This window comes from Nycticebus coucang, chromosome 3, assembly GCF_027406575.1.
Source record: "Nycticebus coucang isolate mNycCou1 chromosome 3, mNycCou1.pri, whole genome shotgun sequence".
Taxonomy (NCBI): domain Eukaryota; kingdom Metazoa; phylum Chordata; class Mammalia; order Primates; family Lorisidae; genus Nycticebus; species Nycticebus coucang.
The window spans coordinates 72752061-72759202 of NC_069782.1; the positions used below are offsets into that span (position 1 = coordinate 72752061).

Here is a 7142-nt window from a genome sequence, read left to right on the forward strand (position 1 = left end):
CTGTCAGATGCTTTTTTGTTGTAAGCAATTGCCACTAGCCTAGGGATTTTCCCACAAGAACACAACCCTACACACCAGGAATAGCCCTGGCCAATGACCAAGGAGTATTGGAGAGTAAAGCTCAGCCCACGTTCCTGGGGTGGAATCACTCTGAGATAAGTGCTGCTTGGGGTCTCCCTTAGGTCCCCAACAGGGTCACCTGCTCATTGGTACCCCTTCCCTCCTTGTTTCAACTCTCCCACCCTCCATTAGGGCTTCTTGGAGTCACCTCCCAGGTAAACCGCCAGCCATATCATAACAGGGTCATCTTTTGGGGAACCTATCCAAAAAGAAGTAGAAACATCAGGTATTCCTGCAAAGGATGGCATGGATTTACACAGCATACCCTCAACAGCCTTGGTGATTTTTGATGATCTGATAGGTAAAAAATAATATCCTACAATTTTTTTTTTTTTGAGACAAGATCTCATTCTATCACCCAGGCTGGAGTCCAGTGGTGTCATCATAGCTATACTGGTAACCTCAAACTCCTGGGTTCAAGTAATCCTTCTGCCTCAGCCTCTAGAGCAGATGGGACTACAGGCATGAACCACCACCCTTGGCTAATTTTTCTACTTTTTGTAGAGATGGGGGGCTCACTCTTGCTCGGGCTGGTCTCCAACTTCTGACCTCAAGTAATCCTCCTGCTCTGACCTCCGAAAGTGCTAGGATTACAAGTGTGGGCGAATGCACCTGGCCAGTATCACAATTTAACGCTATCTGGTTGGTTGGTTGGCTACTTTTTTTCTCCCAGTCTGGCTCAGGTGTTTTTTTTTTGTTTTTTTTTAAGAACAGCTTTCTCATGTTCTTTTTACTAGATATATAATTTCCCACAGTTTATTTACTCACCTGACAGCTGAGTAAGTGATGTTACTTACATTTAAGTGACTGTTATCAGCTTTTTGCCTTCACAAATGATGCTGAAATCATTGCCTTCCTTAGTCCTGGCTTCTATACTTGTGAGATTCTCCCTGGGCTGTGTCCCTAATACATCTGCTGGCCATGGTGTCAGCTCCATGTGATTCTTTTTTTTTTTTTTTTTTTTTAAATCAGAGACAGAAGATACAGCTTTATTGTGGAAAAGCTGAGTTGGCAGAAGTCTGAAAGAGCAACAAATTTTTAAACCATCTACTGACAATATATAGGGGTTGGGGTTTCTGATACACATCTGTGCTTCCCTCCCTCAGCCTCAGATGTATCCCCTTCAACAACATTCATGTCCTTCCTGGACCTGCCTAAATTATAAATCTTCAGGGTAACATCCCATTTATGTAATCCTAGGCACCACTTCCTAGTCAGGCCCCCTTCCCAGTCTATGGCTCCTATGAAGCACTCTGGGGACTGGTCTGCTCAGTAAAGGAAGCTTCGGCTGTTGTGGGGGGCACCTCAGGCATTGACTCAGGTGGAGGGCCACTCTCTTCTTGGAGATGACCCTGATAACGGCGGTGAATGCAGGACAATTCTGTCTCTGAAGGTTGTTCCCAGTTGTACCATGGGTACCAAGGGTCCCCCGAAACCAGGGTGGGGGCTGGCGGAGTAGCACTCACAGCTCCATGAGAGGTACTGAAGTCAAGGTCTCGGGGTTCAACCTGGGGAATGTGGTAACTAAGGAGACCATGATCCCTGGCTTTCTGGATAGCCTGTGTCAACTTCTTGTGTTGCTTCATACAGACACCCTAAAGTCAACATGCAACTTGTGATCCCGGCAGATGGGGCAAGGATTCCCAGCAACTTTATTCCTACGGATACATGTCTTTCGAGTCCTCTGTGGAGGTACACCACCTTTGTGGTTGCGGCGGTAGTCAGCCCAGACGGGGCGGGAACCATAGCGGTTCTGATATTCTTCTGATTCCAGGTATTTCCAGGGTTCATCTTTATAAGGGGAAATAGGAAATGGGGGTGAAGAATCTCTCTCAGAGGGGGCTTTGGTGCAAAGACTCTGAAGGGGAACCTGAACTCCGTAGGCACTTCGGAAGGACGAAAAGACAGTAAGCCGCCTCAGCAGCGTGTTTAACACGGAGGTCGCCATCTTGACGTCAGCTCCATGTGATTCTGCCACAGCATTCTCCAGAGTACTCATGCTAACACAGGCAACCTACAGACCGTGTGCAGCGTTCTCCCTTCCTCTGGCTTACACGTGGTGGTGTCTGACTTTCTCTCTCTCTTTTTTTTTTTTTTTTGAGATAGAGTCTCAAGCTCTCGCCCTGGGTAGAGTGCTGTGATGTCATAGCTCACGGCAACCTCCAACTCTTGGGCTTAAGCGATTCTCTTGCCTCAGCCTCCCAAGTAGCTGGGACTACAGGCGCCCATCACAACACCCGGCTATTTTTTGGTTATAGTTGTCATTGTTGTTTGGTGGGCCCAGGCTGGATTCTAACCTGCCAACTCCGGTGTATGTGGCTGGCACCCTAGCCACTTGAGCTACAGGCACCGAGCCTGACTTTCTCATTTTTTACAGTTGAGGGGTGCAATGTGGCATGTTTTTGCTGTTTTAAAGTTCACTCTTTCTCTGATCTTTAAGCAGGCAGGACATCTATTCCTGACAGTTAGCCATTTATTTTTCTCCTCTTCTCATTCATTCTGCACTTTGCAGCCCAAACACCAGTCCTGGTAAGAGGTGAGTTAGACTCAAAGGAAACAGGAATTTGGTGAGTGTGTTGGTGTTGCAACCTAGCAACTGGAAACTGGAATGCCTCAATACATTGGAGAAATGCCAGCCCTTCCAGCTTCTTCACGTGGGACCTCCTGGCCTCCCCCCCCACCCCCAGCCACTATGTGTGATGTGCCCTGTGCAGCTCCATCAAGGGGCAACATGGGGTTCCCAGGATTATTTCTATTCTGGAGGGCTTTCTCAGGATGCTGTTGTGGATGAGTGACTGTGCTCTGGCTCTTGCTGAGAAAAGCATGGAAAATATACCCTGGAGCTTAGGGAAGGTAGGAAGTAGTGCTGGGATTCTCTGCAGGGTAGGTGGAGGACAGCAGCCACTGAGTCTAGCACTGGGGAACCACAGCAGGTTTTTGAGCAGGGAAGGGACTCAAAGAGGTCCCAATTCCTGTGGAAGCTCAGGGAGAGAGTTAGGCTGGGGTCTGTGCAAGAGGAAGGACAAAGGCAAAATCTCTGAGCTGGGAAGTTTCTAAAGCAGTGGTTCTCAACCTGTGGGTCACAGTTCTCAACCTGTGGTTTGCGATCCCTTTGAAACAATGAAAATGTGGCTCAGTCAGTAAGGCGCCGGCCCCATATACCGAGGGTGACGGGTTCAAACCCGGCCCTGGCTGAACTGCAACCAAAAAATAGCCAGGCGTTGTGGCGGGCGCCTGTAGTCCCAGCTACTCGGGAGGCTGAGGCAAGAGAATCGCTTAAGCCCTGGAGTTGGAGGTTGTTGTGAGCTGTGTGAGGCCACGGCACTCTACCGAGAGCCATAAAGTGAGACTCTTGTCTCTACAAAAAAGAAAATACATCCTGCGTATCAGATATTTACATTACAATTCATAACAGTAGCAAAATTACAGTTATGAAGTAGCAACGAAAATAATTTTATGGTTGGGGGTCACCACAACATGAAGAACTGTATTAAAGGGTCATAGCATTAGGAAGGTTGAGAACCACTGGGCTAGAGGAGCAGGCCACACTTCAGCTCCATGCAGCCTTGGCAACCTCGGCGCCCTCTGGCCAGCCCATGCTGGGAGAGGCCAGACCCAGACTCAAGTCTCCTAATCTGTGTTTTCTTGGAAAATCATGGCTTCTAGATTATTTCTAATTATTCCTAATGTTTCCTTAAGGTCTTTGCTGTCTCTACCACATGTGCGACTGTATTTATTACTTTCTCAGATCATGTGGTATATACTTCATTGATAGTTTTCAGGGGCTCACATTCTGGGTCTTATATCTTGAAGCTATGCCCAGCCATTGTGCTGATTTTTCTTCATACTGTTTTTGCTGATTTCTCTTGAGTTGAAGGTTATATTTACTTTGGTCTTCCTTTCTTCTTCTTCTTCTTTTTTTTTTTTTAATTCTTTTTTGTTGTTGTTTTAGCTGTTTGGAAGTGGTACATTGTTTTTTCTACCAGAGTGTTCTTAGCCGCAGCACTGCTGACATCTGAGATTGGGTCATTCCCTGGGGTAGGGCATCTTGGGCACACTGTAGGATGTAGAGATGCTAAAAAATAATCTCAGCCAAGTGTGGTGACTCACACCCATAATCCTAGTACTCTGAGAAATTGGGTGGGGGTGTGTGGATTTCTTGAACTCGGGAGTTAAAGACCAGGCTGAGCAAGAGTGAGACCCCATCTCTACTAAAAATAAAAATTTACAGCTATGATTTAATTAAAAAAAATTTTAGCTGGGCATCATGGTGGGAACCTGTAGTTCCAGCTATTTGGGAGGCTGAGGCAAGAGGATCACTTGAGCCCAAGAGTTTGAGGTTGCTGACTCCACGGCATTCTACTGAGGGTGACAAAGTGAGACTCTGCCTCCAAAAAAAAAAAAACAACTAAAAAACTAAAAATGAAAAATAATCCAGATACAACCAATATTGCTTTGAAGCAGAATCATCCCCTTCTTTTGAGAGGCACTGATGTGGTTTAATTTTTTTTTTTTTTTTTTTTTTTTTTTTGTAGAGACAGAGTCTCACTGTACCTCCCTCGGGTAGAGTGCTGTGGCATCACACAGCTCACAGCAACCTCTTAACTCCTGGGCTTACGCGATTCTCTTGCCTCAGCCTCCCAGGCAGCTGGGACTACAGGCGCCCGCCACAACGCCCGGCTTTGCAGTTTGGCCGGGGCTGGGTTTGAACCCGCCACCCTCGGCATATGGGGCCGGCGCCCTACTCACTGAGCCACAGGAGCCGCCCGATGTGGTTTAATTTTTATATAATTTTTTGGAGATGGGATCTTGCTGTTGCCCAGGCTGGCCTCAACTTCTGACTTCAAGCAATCCCCTTGCCTAAGCCTCCCAAGCCTCTAGGACTAAAGATGTATGCTACCACACCTGTCTCTCTCTTTTTTTTCTCTCTCTCTTTTTTTTTTTTTTGCAGTTTTTGGCCAGGGCTGGGTTTGAACCCGCCACCTCCAGCATATGGGGCCGGCGTCCTACTCTGTTGAGCCACAGGCACTGCCCTCTTTTTGGTTTTTGTTCCAACAGTCTTGCTCTGTCACCCATGCTACAGGGTAGTGGTGTCATCATAGCTTACTGAAGCCTCAAACTCCTGGATTCAAAGGATCTTCCCACCTCAGCCTCCCACGTAACTGGGAGTACAGGTGAGCACCACCATGCCCAGCTAAATTTTAAATTTTTTGTAGAGATCAGGTCTCATGGTGCTGCCCAGGCTGGTCTCAAACAACCCTCCCACTTCAGTCTCCCAAAACGCTGAAATTAGAGCAATGAGCCACCATGCCTAGCCTACTTTTCATTTTTTTTTTTTTTTTTTGGTAGAGACAGGGTCTCACTTTATGGCCCTCGGTAGAGTGCCATGGCATCACACAGCTCACAGCAACCTCCAACTCCTGGACTTAAGCGATTCTCTTGCCTCAGCCTCCTGAGTAGCTGGGACTACAGGCGCCCACCACAACACCCAGCTATTTTTTGGTTGCAGTTCAGCCGGGGCCGGGTTTGAACCCGCCACCCTCGGTATATGGGGCCGGCGCCTTACCTACTGAGCCACAGGCGCCACCCCCTACTTTTCATTTTTATTCATGTCAGAAATATAGTTTTGGAAGTCAAATGCTATTCAAAGGGAGGGCTAGAGACGGTGTTTCCAACTTCTGACAACTATTCTAGGAGTCAGTAACTTTCTGCAGCAATCTGGTAGTGACCTTGCTTTCTTTTTTTTTTTTGGAGCCAGAGTCTCAGGCTGTAGCCCTGGGTACAGTACTGTGACGTCACAGCTAACAGCAACCTCAAACTCCTGGGCTTAAGCAATTCTCTTGCTTCAGCCTCCCAAGTAGCTGGGACTACAGGCACCCACCACAATGCCCGGCTATTTTTTGTTGCAGTTTGACCCACTGCCTTGGTATATGAGGTCCACGCCCTACTCACTGAGCCACAGGTGCCGCCCCCAACCTCATTTTCTTAAGTGGTATGCTGCTCCCTTTTGGTGGTTGCAGTTAGTTTTAGATACATGCAAAGTCAGTGGGACAGAAGGGGAGCAGCTTTCACCCTGAGGTGGTGCAAACTTGATGGAGGTCAGGGAATTCAGAGGCTCTGAATGAAGGTGGGTCATATTTGGCACATGACAGGCCAAGAATGGCCTCACATGGGGGTCAATTACTAGATCTGGTGCTCTCATCCTGACAAAGGGAATGGCTGTGATTCATTTTATTCTTAATACAGACGCTCCCCCAACTTACAGTGGGGTTATATCCCAATAAACTCATCTCAAGTCAAAAATATAAGTTAAAGCATTTAGCCAGGCCTAGTGGCTTGTATGTATCGTCCCAGCTACTTGGGAGACTGCTTCAGGGGGAGGTCACTTAAGCCCAGGAGTTCCAGGCTGCAATGAGCTATGGTCATGTCACTGCGGTCCAGCCTGCATGGCAGAGCAAGACTTGTCTCTAAGAAAAAATAAAATAAAAATGCATTTAATGCTAGCAACACAGCAGACAGTCCCTGACATACAATAGTTCAATTTTTGATTTTTTTAACTTTATGATAGTACAAGAGCAATAAGCATTCCTATAGAGACCATAACCTTGTTGAAGGTCATAAGGAGCTCCTTGACTTAAGATGGAGGTTACCAGGCGGCACCTGTGGCTCAAAGGAGTAGGGTGCCGGCCCCATATGCCGGAGGTGGTGGGTTCAAACCCAGCCCTGGCCAAAAAACTGCCCCTCACAAAACAAACAAAAAAAAAGATGGAAGTTATCTCCTGACAAACCCATTGTAAAGGGCGGCGTCTGTGGCTCAGTGAGCAGGGCGCCGGCCCCATATGCCGAGGGTGGCGGGTTCAAACCCAGCCCCGGCCAAACTGCAACAACAAAAAAAAAAAATAGCCGGGTGTTGTGGTGGGCGCCTGTAGTCCCAGCTACTTGGGAGGCTGAGGCAGGAGAATCGCCTAAGCCCAGGAGTTGCAGGTTGCTGTGAGCTGTGTGACGCCACGGCACTCTACCAA

At 47.7% G+C, this 7142-nt stretch overlaps 1 pseudogene across 1 annotated transcript; it reads right to left on the reverse strand.

Annotated features, from left to right (window-relative positions):
* Nucleotides 1-1088: 1088 nt before the first annotated feature.
* On the reverse strand, nucleotides 1089-2071 carry LOC128582565 (28S ribosomal protein S18b, mitochondrial-like; annotated as a pseudogene). Its single transcript, XR_008379069.1, has one exon. The product of XR_008379069.1 is annotated as a 28S ribosomal protein S18b, mitochondrial-like (transcript).
* Between the last annotated feature and the right edge of the window lie 5071 nt (nucleotides 2072-7142).